General features: G+C 39.7%; 1 protein-coding gene across 7 annotated transcripts in view; it reads right to left on the minus strand.

Moving 5' to 3' along the window:
- Positions 1-3,216, minus strand: part of USP53 (ubiquitin specific peptidase 53) — a 28,886-nt gene extending 25,670 nt beyond the window's left edge. The window contains exons 1-2 of one of the 7 annotated variants that reach the window (XM_077783050.2): positions 3,068-3,215; positions 1,293-1,409 (exon numbers count right to left, since the gene is read on the minus strand). The gene's annotated coding sequence lies outside the window, so the exon portion shown is untranslated. Of the gene's footprint in view, positions 1-1,286; positions 2,804-3,067 lie in introns of those variants that run through there. The other 6 variants (XM_021554974.4, XM_085579329.1, XM_085579328.1 and 3 more) reach the window with 6 other exon arrangements.
- Positions 3,217-14,279: the final 11,063 nt, after the last annotated feature.

Here is a 14,279-nt window from a genome sequence, read left to right on the forward strand (position 1 = left end):
TGAAGAGTGATGAAATATATTATGAGGGAATAAAGCTGTGATGGGAAACCATTAAAATTCTCCGCAATGAGCCAATATTATTAGGACTGGGGTTACTGTCTCCTCCTTAACAGAATGAAATTAATCAAAATTTCAACAACTTGCAATTGCAAGAATTGAGTGTTTTCTTCAGTTCAAATATTGTCATTTAAAGTTGCCAAATTTTGTTAACTGCATGAAAATCTGATTTGTATTGTGACAGTGCTGGAGGTTGTAATAATTTTTTCCCTACATTTGAAAAAAGAAATAAACAGTGAAGCTGCTTTAAAAATGTAGAAAAACACCAAAATTTGAAAGGAATAATCTCTTACACCCACCTGAATGAGGCAGAATCATAATTTTTTGGCCTCTGAACAGATCCTGTCCCCTTCCACCTTTAGCCCCCGTGTTAAATATATTTGTCAACAAATCTCACACACCATAGGATACATGTAAATGCTTTTAGTAGCCACAAGTCTTTGTCCTTGGAAGTTGCCTCAGAAATACATTAACAGGAATGCAAATTCTCACTATTTTAAACATCAGAGAGGGAGAAAAACATAATTAATAGCACTTACTTGCCACACATGTAAGAAGAAACAAGAACAACACTACAAGAAAAGGCCAATACCAGTATATTACCACTGGCTGGTATTGGTCTGACACATTCTTTCTCCTTCAGTCACTGACTCAACAAGTCCCCAAGACACCAAAGGAGTATTTGATGTTATCTCCTCTAGAAAATCTTCCAAACCCAGATTTTCAACCCAGAGTTTTTCTTTTTTTCAGCATCTCTATTGTCTCTTCTGGAGCCCTTGCCTATTTAGCTGTTCCTCCTATGCCAAACCACTGCTCCTGCACGTCACATGTCTCTGTTCCCTTCCAGCACAGAGAACCAGAAGCTTAGATGCAATCTCAGACAGCTTTTGTGTAAATGCACAATTTTTTGCTTTAAGCTGTTCCAATAAAAACTTCCCTGTTTGCATCAAAACCAAAACAACAGGTTCACAGCTCAGCCTCCCTCATCTGTTTCAAGGAGCAACCGACTTTAGAAATAGCTGCAATGGGAACTCTGAGTAAAGATCTTGGAGAACACAAATGCCCAGCCCATGACATGGGCCAGCATTTACAGTGAATCATCACACAGACACCACAGAGATTTTTGTTTCTCCATCTTCCTACTGCTTTACATGCGATTATTCAAAGGCTACAATGTACTCTTCCCCGAGCCTCAGAAAGATAGAATGCATCTTTACAGTGATACTCACACTTGCCTTTTTGTCTCAGATTAATTGCCTTGCTTTTCAGTTGTTTGATCTTTGCAGATGTTTGATCATTAACAGAAGTGCAAAATACCAAGTTCTGCTCTTCCGCAAAAAGCTTTCTGATTTCTTAAGTCAACAGGAAAAAAAATGACAAAACTGAGTTACAAGGAATGGTAATGTCAGCATCATCTTTAAACCCACACATAATGTACAGGTTTGTCAAAAAAAGTTTGAATGTCTGAATCACTATACCTCACATATTTCCTCATTAATATATCCTATGCAAACCTTTCTACAAACCTTTCGCTTCGTCTACACATCTAAAATCCTGATCTAGCCTCAACCCATCATCATTGAACTTGGCCCCAACAAACTCCTACTTGTTTCTGCTCAAACCCTGAAGCTTGTGAAGAGCTCTGTGAATAGGTTTTGCTCCCATCACTACATCCCTCAGTGACTAAACTGTTTTACTCTATCAAGAGGCATACACCAAGGAATAAGCAAGGACATTGCCAATACCCTGGCACCCTCTGGGTCACACATCCAAGTAATTCTGTCAGTGGCACAACATGCATACTGTATGGCCAAAAAAAGATTCTGCACTATCAAGGCTTGATATGAATGTCAAGCGCATATTTTTTCTGTTTTTACTGTCAACATCCCACTGGTCAAGAATAATAACTTTTTATACAAGTAATTTGATACTTAAAAAAAATAACCAGTAAGTACTTCTTACTTTGTAACAATTTGTTAGGGGAAGAAAGGATTATTTACCCTTTGACAAGGCTAATTTACAGTCAGATTATAACATGAAATCTCACTATTTTAAAACCAAAAAACACCCTTTCATTTCTATAAGAAAAGAGCAGGTAATCATAAAATGAGTCAAGGGATTTTCCATTGCCTTGGGGTGGAAGGGCATCATCAATCAGGCACAATGCTGTTTGCACGATTAAGTTGTCGTTCTTAAAATAGTCCTAGCAGCTTCAAAGTTAGGAAAGCTTAAGTGGTTCACTGTTTGGTGTTTTTAGCAGGGGGTTCCATGAGCAAAATAAAATACTAAGTAGAAATATGTAAAACTCACTTATTCTGAGAAGGGGAAAATGCACGTTGAGAGAACAAGTCATGGTTCCTCCGAAAAGCTGATTTTAAAATATTTGCATTGAAAATCAAAGTAAGGGATACAGGTAAACTTAGACCAGATGCTAAGCAGGTGATTTACATATATTCGCATACATCTACCCACATGCCTCTGAAACTCCATCTGTAGAACAACACACAGCAAACAATTCTACCTCCAAAACGCCGCAAAACTGATTACATTTCAAACAGCTCCAACACTACCTGTACTGGCATTTCCTGTTCCAGGCAGACAGCCTCTGGAAGCGCTCCTAAGGACTCGCTGGCGGGCATGTGACCGCCGCGTTGAACATTAACCGCGGCTCGCTCCGAGCCCGCACCGCCGCTCGCCGGGTCCCCGCTCGGGCTCCGCGGCCCCTCCGCTCACACAGCGGCGGGGCAGCGCCGGCCGCGGAGCTGCGGCTGTTCCCCACCCACGCAGCCCCGGCAGGGATTTAACCCCGGCCGCCCCTCCGGCCGGGAGGAGGCGACGGTCCCGTCCCCGCCTCGGCACCGCAGCCGCCTGTCCCGCCGGGACCGCGGCCACAACCGTGCCCGCTCCCTGGCCCGAGCCGACCGCTGCTCACTGCGGTTCACCCCCTGCCCGACCCGCGGCTCAGCCCCTATCCCACCCCCGCCTCAGTCTCCGCGGACCCCCGGCTCACCGGCGGCTCCGCACGCAGCTCCTCTCCCGCCCCCTCCCGGCGGCGACTCCGGGCGCGGCCCCGCCCTCACGGCAACTTTTACTTCCCCCGATCCCCGCTCCTCCTTCGCGCTCCCCTCCCCAGCCCGGCGCCGCCGCGCCTGCGCAGTGCGGGGGCAGCCGGGGCGCTGTGCCGGAGCCGTGTCCCGGATATTCCCCGGCCAGGGCGCGCGGGGAGCGGGGAGAGGCCATTGGAGGAGCGGGCCGCGCCCGCGGCCGGCGCGCGTGCGCGGGGCGCGCGCGGGAAGGCGCGCGGGGCCGGGGGGCGCCTGAGGGGCGGCGATGGCGCCTGAGGCGCTGGGGCGGGAGCAGGAGCGGGGCTCGGATCCCCGAAGGTGCGGGGCGAGCCGCGGCCAGGTAAGGGGCTGTCACCACAACCCCGCTGCTCCCTCCCCGCCTGCTCACGGTTCGAGGGCACAGGCGGCCTCGGCTTAAAGGGCGCACAGGGAGCCCCTCAGGTGCTTGGGTTTGGAGTTAACAGCCCGTTAACATGAGCGCGGCTTGTTTTTTCCAGCAATTGTTTTCCAGTTCTCATTCCAGGATATCTGGCCGTGCTTTCCTTGAAATGCCTATGGAATAGCACTGGCATAAAAGTGACTTGTGAGCCAGACCCCACACAAGCGTACATCCACCTCAAAGTTGCGTTTGGCTTCCATTCGGCCTGCAAAGATCCTATGTGAATATTAATTTATCTATCACCTGCCCCAGAGTCACTGCCCCAAAGTTGTGTTCCCTCTGATTTTTATCTAATCTATTATGTTGGCCAGGGAGGGGTGTTTCCTTTTGTTATTTGAGATAGGAATTCTGTATCCACAAATGCTTGTATTTCTAGTTGCTCAAGTACCTTTTATATTCCACTATAATGATTTTTTTCCTGGATAAACATGTAGATTTCACGAACACAGTTCCTTTCTAGGTTAGCGATGCTTTTTTAGGTGCTGCCACACCCAGGATCAATCCTTGGCACATGCTGATGGATATAACTTGTATTTTTTCTCTTCCAATTGCCTTTCTGATAGTCTTCTAGGAATGGAAAAGTGCTTCTGTGCCTCAGAGCATGTTCGGTTTTCCAACAGTATCTTCTGCAATAGCAAATAAAATTACTTCCCTGTAGAGTTCTCTTTCTGCATCTACTTTAGGTCATCCAGATTGCAAAATGACTTTGTGGAATACAAGGCAGGCATCAAATTAGCTCACTAATTTAAATAAGACATTTTGTTGTTTTTGCATTCCATTTTATTTTAATGGATACATTTTCCTCAGATTACTTTTTGCTACTGTTTCTTCCATTATATTGCTGGTGTAAATACCCCACTAGCAAAGCTACGTTAGCAGGTTCGCTCTACAATGTTTTCCAACAGCTTTTTGGTGATTCTTTGGCAAGATTTTCAGTGAATTTTACAGACTTCTGTAAAAGTACATATATAGAAATAGCTAGACAGATCAACAGATAGCCACATTTTTTCAGTGATTCGTAGAATCATGTTCACAAATTGGAATTACTTACTACAGGATTTGTATAAAATGTTTTTTCTTGAGGCATTAGGATGTTTTAACTGGATGCTTTTTAGTTTTTAATGGATGCCATTTTTGTCTCTTGTTTTCTTAAAATTTCCATAGAATTTGTGATTTTTTTTAAGGGAATTGAATATCTGATCCATTGTTCAAAGATTCGTACAGATCATGGCTCTACTTTTTTGCATAGTTCTCTCTTAACTATTCATTGAGGGATACTTACTACAAACTTAAGGGTAAAAATATGTTGAAAGTCAGTGTGTTAACATGGCAATTAAAAATCTAATTTTGTGTCCATGCATCTTGTTATTGTACACACTTAAAAAGCATTCTGCTCATTGTTTTGCGTAGCATCAGTTCAGTTCTTGATCCCTGCATTACTTCTTTGCAAAGCCAGTCAAGCAAAGGCATCTGTGTGTCCCAAAATGGGATTATGACCTCATTTTGATATTTTTGCTTTCCCTGAACTCTGCTTTTCATGTTTGCCTCTGCCCTTTCTTCAGCACGGATTTGTTTTTCACCACTAATCTTTAGAAGTCCCTTAGGATTTATATTGGTTTCTTCTGTTCCTTTTTTTTTTCTCCCGGAGTAAGTGTGGTCTGTGAGCTTTAATTATAACATATTTTAGGATTCTCTAGCAGTGAATCTTAACAGAGCCTTCCACACACAGTTCAGGCAGAGTGACACAGGTGCAGCGCAGGAAGCCCTAAATGAGGTAGTAGAAGAATTTTAAAATTAGAATAACAATGCTACCAGGGCAAATGATTTTCTGCTGCTGTTTGTGGCAGTGCAGGATATGTGCTAGGCATGATGCACAGGAATGTTTCTCTGGGTTTATGAGTACACTTTGGTATTATCAATAAATAGATGCTTGCACTGGAGAGTTGATGGAGAGCTGAAGAGGTGCTAAACTTGCAGGAGAGGGGTTGAAGGAGGTGCATTCAGGATGTGACACAAAACACCGAGCTGGGAGGGAAAGGAGGCGGAACATGTCCAGATCCTTAAGAACATCCAGGGCATTGCAAGTTTGCACATGTCCATTCCAGGGTAAAACACATTTGTGGATAGCTACATACCAAAAGAAAAGTCTTAACATAGTTGGGAGACATCAAAATGTTCAAAGGTAATTAATTGCATGAAATGTTTTTCCTCAGTGTTACAGACATCACATATCATTTTCATCAATGACTGAGCTACAGATCTGTGTTTTACAGAGACACACAAGGGTTTATTTTGGTGTTACCATTTTCCTGTTCCAGGGTCATCTCTAATCTTATTGCCAGTGGTTTTTCTGTAAATAAATAATTATATTGTGTCTTTTTTTTTAAATATGCATTTTTTATTAGTATTTTCATACCTGTAGCTTTAGTGGAACACCTGATCTCTAATTTCTTTCGTATTTCTTCCTAATGCTTGGAACAAGTTTACAACAACCTTTTCAATCAACTGTTATCCTCTTCATGTTCAGATGTTTCATAAAAAATTTTGCCTCCTCTAATTCTTCTTGGAAGTGTACAATACTAAGGTTTGTGGGGGTTTTTGAAAAATAGTTAAGCAATATTTTATTAAGTCATTGATTTTGTCATTACTGCTCTTGTCTTCTGCATGGATCTTTCTCCTTTTTTGGGAGCTGTTCATCATGTGAAATCAACTTTATGTACTTAACGGGAACTGTGTCTGTGCTTACTGGAGTATTTTGCAAAAGGTAGATTATAAAATTATGTGTAAGGTCTAAGGCAGAAAATTTCACAAGCCAATACAGAATTTAAGGTGTGCTTTATTAGCTACATCTCTCCTTTTAAGTGTTTTCACTGCATTTAATTCAGCACTACACTATATTGCCTATTATGGTCCAGTCTGTTTTACTGGCCTTTCATAAACAATCTTTATATGATCAAGTACCATTTAGCACTTACTCTAAGACACTTTTGAGATAATGCCATTTTAATTGAAAAACTTGTTTAATTCCAGTGGATGGGAACTGCCATTGTGTTGTGGAATAATTACTGAGCTCTGAAGAGAGTGTTTGAGGCTGTGCTATTCTTCTCAGGAGTAAAAAGGATAGAGAGAATCATTCTTCTAGAAGAAAATGTAGTTTGAAAGATACCAGGAGCACTGGGCCCTATTCTGCCTAGGCTGTAGCAGGCATTAAGTAAGGTAAGGGTTACTTCAGAATATGTGATTTTCCCACATTCTCTAAGCCTTTGGGGTGCTGTCAGATCATATGTTTAAGCAGTTCTGCCTGGAAACTACAAAAAAATCTTTCAAATTCCAAGATGTTCGTGCAGTAGCTTGTCTTCAGGAGCAGTGCTTTTTCATTGAGTGATTGGCTCAATGCTCTGCATAATTCTGCAGGAGTTGAAGAAAACACCCTGGTAGGATGGAGTGCCGTGAAGGTGGAGAAGAACCAGAGAAAAGGTAAGTAGTATTTTTATTATTTGTGACATCAAATAGCAATTATATGCATTTGCTATGGCTTCTGAAGGGAAGCCCTTTAGCCCAAGTGCTCTAGGCTGCATGCTCAGCCGTATTGCCACAAAATGATCCAAAACAAGAGCAGAACAAATGAAAAATATATCTTCATCTTGCAGTAAACCACATGAGAATGTGTTTTCTTATGGGGAACTTTATCCAACTCCATTCCAGTGCTCAAATCTTCCCTACCATGAACACCTGGTTCCCACAACATTTCTTTTAAACACACTCCAGCAGTGTTTTCCTCATATAGTCTGTAGCAAGCAGTCACATGAAGCTTACTCATCCAATTGATCTCATTCCCACATCCTGAATACAGCCTAAAATTCATACATGTAAATTGAGGACATTAGAAGGCATGAATGAAAGGCAAAGAAAATGGATCCTGTCTGAAAAAAAACATCACTGTCTTTTTTCATCTTAAAAGCTCCAAGTGAGGCTTCAGAAGCAATGGGAATGTTAAGTAGTGGTTTATTTTACCTAGGTTAAAAAAAACTGCCTAGCATTTCTGCTCAAGTTTGACCTTTTTCCTCCTCCTCTCAGTTAGCTGTGGACACTTTCAGAGAGTACAGCCACCTTTTTTAAACTTTTCTTCCTGTAGGTGCAGGAATAAACACAAGATATTTTCCTCTTATTCATTGTATATTAGCCTGACTATACAATTTTTTCAGGTAGCTTTCAAGGGCTACAGTGTTCAGTGGGGTGGCAAAAGCAATTTCATTGAAGTCATCTAGGATTTCGCCCTTAGAAAAAGAAACATTGGTTTGCATTCTTCTCCAGACTTTTTGATGATAATGCGCCTGGAACAAGGTCTCTGTGTTCTTGATTTTTTTTCATTCTTTAGGAACAAGGAAAAGGGTGGGGGTTGCATAAGTCTTGCAACTGAATATTTTTCCTCTTGGATAATCCAGTTTCCAGTCCAATAATCTACTTCTGTGGAACAACAATGTAATAGGATAGCCTAAAATAGGAAAGGATTTTAGTTTTTAAAGTTATTTGTTGAAACAGTTGAAGTATAAGACAATTCTGTGCATGCTGTATATATCTGACAACTCTTCAAAATTGTGTCCTCATCTGGATGTTCTTGAAAAAATAAAGTTTTCATGATGATCTTTCTTTGGGTTGTATCAGTCTTCAACAATCCTTACAAGTTTCCAGGTCTCATTTATTGCTTCCTCCTAGCATGTAAACCAATAAGAATGGATGTCTGCAACAGAAAAAGTAAAGAAAGAGAGGTCTGATTCATGCAGACAACTCCTGTGGTTGAATTGAACTTTCAGGGTAAAACCCAACATGAAGTAAAATGAAAACAAAAGAGAAGAACTTAGTGATTATAAAATGAGAAATAATATAGCGGCTGACATTACATAATATATATTCTGTCTCATTGAAAAAAAAATACATTGAATACTTCAGATAATAGAATGCAAAAAATGTTTTGTATTTTGTCCTGGGTTAGAAACTGAGGATGATTTGATTAGAAATACATGAGTTGAGTCCCTTCCTCATGCACCTCAGTCTATACCCAAGTAAAATGTAACAGGGTTAAAACAGTATTTAAACATGTTGATGACTTCTTAGAGAAAAAAAATGTGGAAGTAAATAGGATAAAAAGCATAAAACTTTTTTTTTTTTGTTTGCCATAGACAGATCATGTCAGATTTGCCTGCTTTCTTTCTGTGATAGACTAACTGCTTTTCTAGATAAACTTGTCACACTGAAGAAAAGGGAAATTTTTAAGATAAGTGTCAGATGGGTAAAGGAAAAGGTAGCAATATGGTACACTTAATGGCAGGGGGAAGTTGGAGCTCTGTCTGAAAATTGATATTTAAACTCATATTGTTCAATTTTTCATTAGTGGTCCTGGCACAAAACCTAGAACTTGCTAATGAGCTCTGTTGGCATCACAAAGTTGGGAAACAGTTCCTGTAGCGTGGTGTTGTACTGAACTAATTGGATGAGCTTGAGGCGTAGAGAAATAAAATGGGATGCAATATAAAGTACAAGGTTGTGTGTTATAACCTAATGGGAAAGGCTCCCTGATAAAAGCTCAGAGCTTGTCGGGTGGAAGATGAGAGAATTTTAAAGAAGTGGGTGTGCAAACCAGAGACAGAGTGGCTGTGAGTCACTGATTCGATGCTACTGTGGAAAATGTGAATCCAGTCACAATTTCATTCCTGTACTTCTTGTACACATAAAACAGTACTAATGCCATGTGTTGCACATGTGGTCAGTGACACCTTAAAACAGAACAAATCTGGAAATCCACATGCAAGAAATTGAACTTAGAAGAGTTGTAAAAATATGTTTTAAATTCCTACTAAATGAAAGGAGTGGACAAGAGACTAAAAGGACTTGAATTTTTTAGTCTGGGCAACTGAAACATAAAAAATCTTACAGTCTGAATATACCAGTTGAAGCAAATGTGACCGGAATGGAAGCATGTATTAATTAAAAAAAAAAAGTTGTAATAAGAAATTAAGATGGCTATGACCAAATTTAGATTGAAAATTAGAGGAAGTTTTTTAACTGTCGAGATGTCTAAACATTGCTAAGAGAAAATGTCTTGTTCAAGGAACGTATTCTAAAATAGCACTGTCTTCATCTCACAGAACCCTAGAGCTGCAGGTCTGCTTTAATGCTTCCATCCCACTGATGCTTCCCATTTCCTTATTTTCCTTTCTTTATGCCTATTTTATAAGCCACATCTGAAGGAATGATAAAGTGACATCACTAAATATAAGGAGACTTTTCATTTTGAGCTGCATGTAGTATCGCTTCCTTTTCAGCTGGGAGACTTAATGAGATAGATTTGCATCACTACAAAACCCAGATAGGAAATAGACACTTCCATTTTAGTTCAGCTTGCTCTTTTCCTTCCTTTTTGTACAGCATGTTCTTGTTGTTACCTTTGCCAGCAAATAGTCTAAATGTTCTCATTAAGAACTTGAGGAATGACATAGTGCTGGAATTCACTGCTGGAATTAAGCCTTACTTGGCTCCTTGACGTACAGTAGGCCAGCCTAGGAAGAGCCTGTCATGCCTCAAATGTTTGTTTATAATCATTTGTAGTTATCTTGCATAGTCATCTTTCAGTAATCAAGAGGGTAATAACCACAGTTTCACGTTAGTATTTGCCTATATTAAATTGGCTCTGCAGAGAATCTTCTCAAAAGAAAAGGAAGTGGAATGATACACTCTGGACTTGTGCATGGCTGCCAGCTTTCCCTCTGTGGGGACTGGGTATGGTCAGCCTCCTGGCACCCAGGATCTCCTCAAGATTTGAAACTTTTTACTATTTTGTTTTGGAAGATGGCTGTCCATATGTCCTTCAGAACTCTGGAGAAATCCAGTTCTAAGTTACACCTTCCATGCAAGCAGCCTGAGGGCTTTCCTGTGCTGAGTACAGCCAGCTCTGAACTGGCAAAGTTCAAGCTGTTCTTTGTACAAACACCATTGAATATTTTAATCTCCATTTGCTTTTGAAAGAATAGTTGGCTTAAAATACCAGGGCTTATTTTCACTCTTACAGTGATTTATAAATCCTCTGCCTTTTGCAAGTGTTGTTTAACTATGTCTCACAGTGTCTTTGTGCAGTAGGGAAGTATTGCAAATTCTGGGCCAGGTATTTTGGATGAATAGTCTGTTCTCAGGAAATCCAATTTCCATTTGAAAACAAAAGGATTGTGAATTCATCCTGAATTTAGTTTAAAGTTTTGTCCAAAAATAACAGTAAGAGAAGTTATTTGGACTTTTTAATAGCTAAAGTTACGTCTTTATTTGAAGAACATCAAATACTAATTTGTTGATACTTTTATTAGTTAAAGCCTGCCCATTGTAGAATGAAATCCAGTATTTCAAGTAAAATGAAAGTAGAACATTATTCTACTTGAAATGTTTCTTGCATTCATTTTACACCATAGCCAGTAATATTATGTGTGTACTCATGTAAGGCTATTTTTTACTTTCTTTATTTTTACAATGAAATTCATTCTTCAACATGAAAAACAAACAAAGAAAAAACCAAAACAACAGCAAAAACCCCAAACCAAAACAAACAAAAACAAAACAAAAAACAAACTAACAAAAAAAAAAAAAACAGAAAAGAAAAAAAACCAAAAAACCAAAACCCCAACTCCCAAATATACTATAATAAAAGTAAAGGTTTATACAGCTTGCATTAGAATTTCTATTTTATTAAAGGGAAAACTGAGGAACAAGTTTTGTGTGTTGTGTCCTAACCTGAGCTCTCTCTATAGGATCAGGACTCTTGCCAAAGGTGTAGCTGAGGTCAGGTTTTTGTGTTCCCTGCAGTGTCCATATGCTGTGTGGGATGTTTAAGTTAGCTTTGGCTCCCTCTGATTCTCGCTTGCATTTAAATGTCCCCATTTCCATGTGGGAATTGACTTTGCTCTCACTGCTCACCTAATGGATATTTTGATTTAAATTAATGAACATTGTACTAACGGCCTGTGCTAGAATTGACATGGTACTTTAATACATGGCTTTGGGGGACAGAAAGTACTTCATAGGACTGACAAATCCTTCTTTTCCAGATGTTTGACAGTGCCCAGTAAAAGATATTTATAGAAAAAAAATGGGGTAGATGTGGGGCGATCATTCTTACACACTTCCTATGTTCCAGGTGCAGATCCCATAGTAGCCATTATCCATAATAGGCATAGTTACCACTATTAAGTTGTTTATTCTATTTTGAAGTTATTAATAGTTTTTGACCCATAGAATCTTAGAGCACCAGGTTCCACAATCAGGCATTTTTGAAATAATATTTATTCCGTTAATTTTAAAGTTGGTTCCTTACCATTTTATTAAGAGTCAGTTTGTTCCTGTGTTATGTTTCCCTGTTTCCCTCATCATCTTTTCCATACCATTTGTGGAGACCTCTGTCATAGCTTCCTTTATTTGTGTTGAGATAGTTTAATTACTGTGTCCTTGCAGTATAGTTTTATTTGTCTTTTTGTCTTTTGAGTGTCCTCTATTGTACTCTTAAACCATGATAACTTCTTTTTTTTTTTTTTTTTTTTTTTTTGAGAGAGAAGGGTTAGAGCTCTGTAGTAGTAGTTTTTCCTTGCTCTGAACACTTAGTCTGAAGGCTGTTTTAAATAATGCATTCTTTCCTAGAAAGGATTTCACCCTTTCAGTGGCTTCTTTATTTCCTTTTATTAAGAGTATTATATGCAATTTTTTGTTTCTTAAACTGTATCAGTATTCTGACAGCAATTCGTAAGTATCTTATAATCTATATTCTAACACCCAGTTACATAACAGCTCTGTGGCAAACATACTATTTATAAATCATTTGGATCACTTTTTATTTGGTTTTGAACAGCATGTAGCCTCTGGGAATAATGAAGGAGACAGTGCTATGTGACTTGTCAGCCTTATAGGGATCTTCTGGTATTTCTGTCTTGTCTGCTTATAATTTATGGGCCTCACAATGAAAAATTCTAATCTAATATATGGGGGTTTATGCTCCACAGTCTTAATGTATTTCAGGAAGTCTGTTTTATCTTGGTTTAGGTGCTGCCCAGAATATTTTTTGCTGGTTAGTAAGGCCATCTAGGAGCTGAGGTAGAGTGCAGATTATTCATGTCTGGTTTGAAAATAATTTTAAAGATACCTAAATAGATATGGGCTCATTTTCCCCTGCATTTCCATTTGGCTTCCCAAAGTATTTCTAAGGCATGATATGGTTGTTAACACTTCCCCATATGTAAAAATGCAAAACAAACTACCTATATAGGCCCAGCTCGGTAATCCAAAACATCCATTGTGATGCTGAACATATAGTATAAATTCTGATTACAAATACATGTTGAGATGAAATCAATACCATGTAGAAGTTCTGTCTGCACAGAGGGCAGTGCCAAAACCTTTGTTTGATTTCACTGGGAATAGAATTCTGTCTCCAGTGTGTTTTTTCTGCTTCTGATTGAGACAATGTGTATTAAATTAATTTAAACACAGGGATACTTTGAGACAATAGAATAATAATTTATTTCCACAATTGTCAGTTATATGGGTAATGCAGGAGGGAAAGCAGCCAAAACATGCTGACATATTTGAGACTTCTAAGAAGGGAGCGATTAATTTTTTTTCTCTCCAGAGCAGACAGTGCAGGCCATGAACCCTGATTTTTCATGTCAAAAAAGGTTTAAAGTTCATATTTTAAAAATCCCTTATAGTCATGGAGCTATTTGGAAGTGTGCATCTTTAATTTTTTACATACTATGATCACAGGGAATTTTGTATAGACTGCAAAATAGTAAAGCTATTTTCTCAATTCAACACATTTTCAGTGAAAATATTTAAATGAATTTTTGAGTTCCCTTTAAAGTGCTGCAATAGGTACCTTAATGTAAATAAAAATGAGACCAAAAAAACCTTTTTGAACTAAGACTTTTAGGCATTTTTATTATATATTTATTCTCACCATACTTCTGACTTCTCACCATACCTTTAGCGACTTTCTCTTTTCAAAGCAAATAGCAGTGTCTTTCGATAAAATGTACATGATGTTAAATGCACATCTCCTGAAATATTTATGAACTTGTCCATGTTTCTGTTTGTGTAAAACTTACTTGTGTGTTTTCCCATTCAATCTGTCCTTGCAGCTGTATTTGTTACCACTAAAAGAAGCCTTTAGGAGCCCCCCTTCAGCTTTCCTTTAGTTCTAGGGTCCATTTCAAGTGCAATATTACAGACTGAAAAAATAAATGCAGGTCCTAAAACCCAGTGAAGGTAGCAGTGGACTTCTGAATTCCCAGTCTTACCAAGAGATGTTCCTTTGAGGCAAACGAGTTGGATTTTGGCAGAGGGATTTGTTTATTGCAGTGGGACTTGCACAATGAGGCTCCATCCAGGCTGATGCAGCCAAGGAACATTCCTGGACACTGGCACTGGCTCCTGCGTGCTGTTGAATGCTTAGCACATTGCATAGCCCTCCCTCTGCCAATTAGCACTCTCCCAAACCCTTCCAGGGCACGGCTCAGGAGTTTAGCGTGGCCTCTTCCCAGCAGGTGGTTTGGCACAAGCCCCTCGGTACGGGAAGGTTGAACGGTGCGGCTGCAGCGCTCCAGCCCGTGCGATGGGCTGGCGTGCTTGCGGCTCTCTGGTGGCAGAGCTGGGAGCAGGAGGCACAGGGCTCTTACGCTGCAGCTAAC

The sequence above is a fragment of the Lonchura striata genome, chromosome 4, assembly GCF_050655825.1.
Source record: "Lonchura striata isolate lonStrDom1 chromosome 4, ASM5065582v1, whole genome shotgun sequence".
Lineage (NCBI taxonomy): Eukaryota > Metazoa > Chordata > Aves > Passeriformes > Estrildidae > Lonchura > Lonchura striata.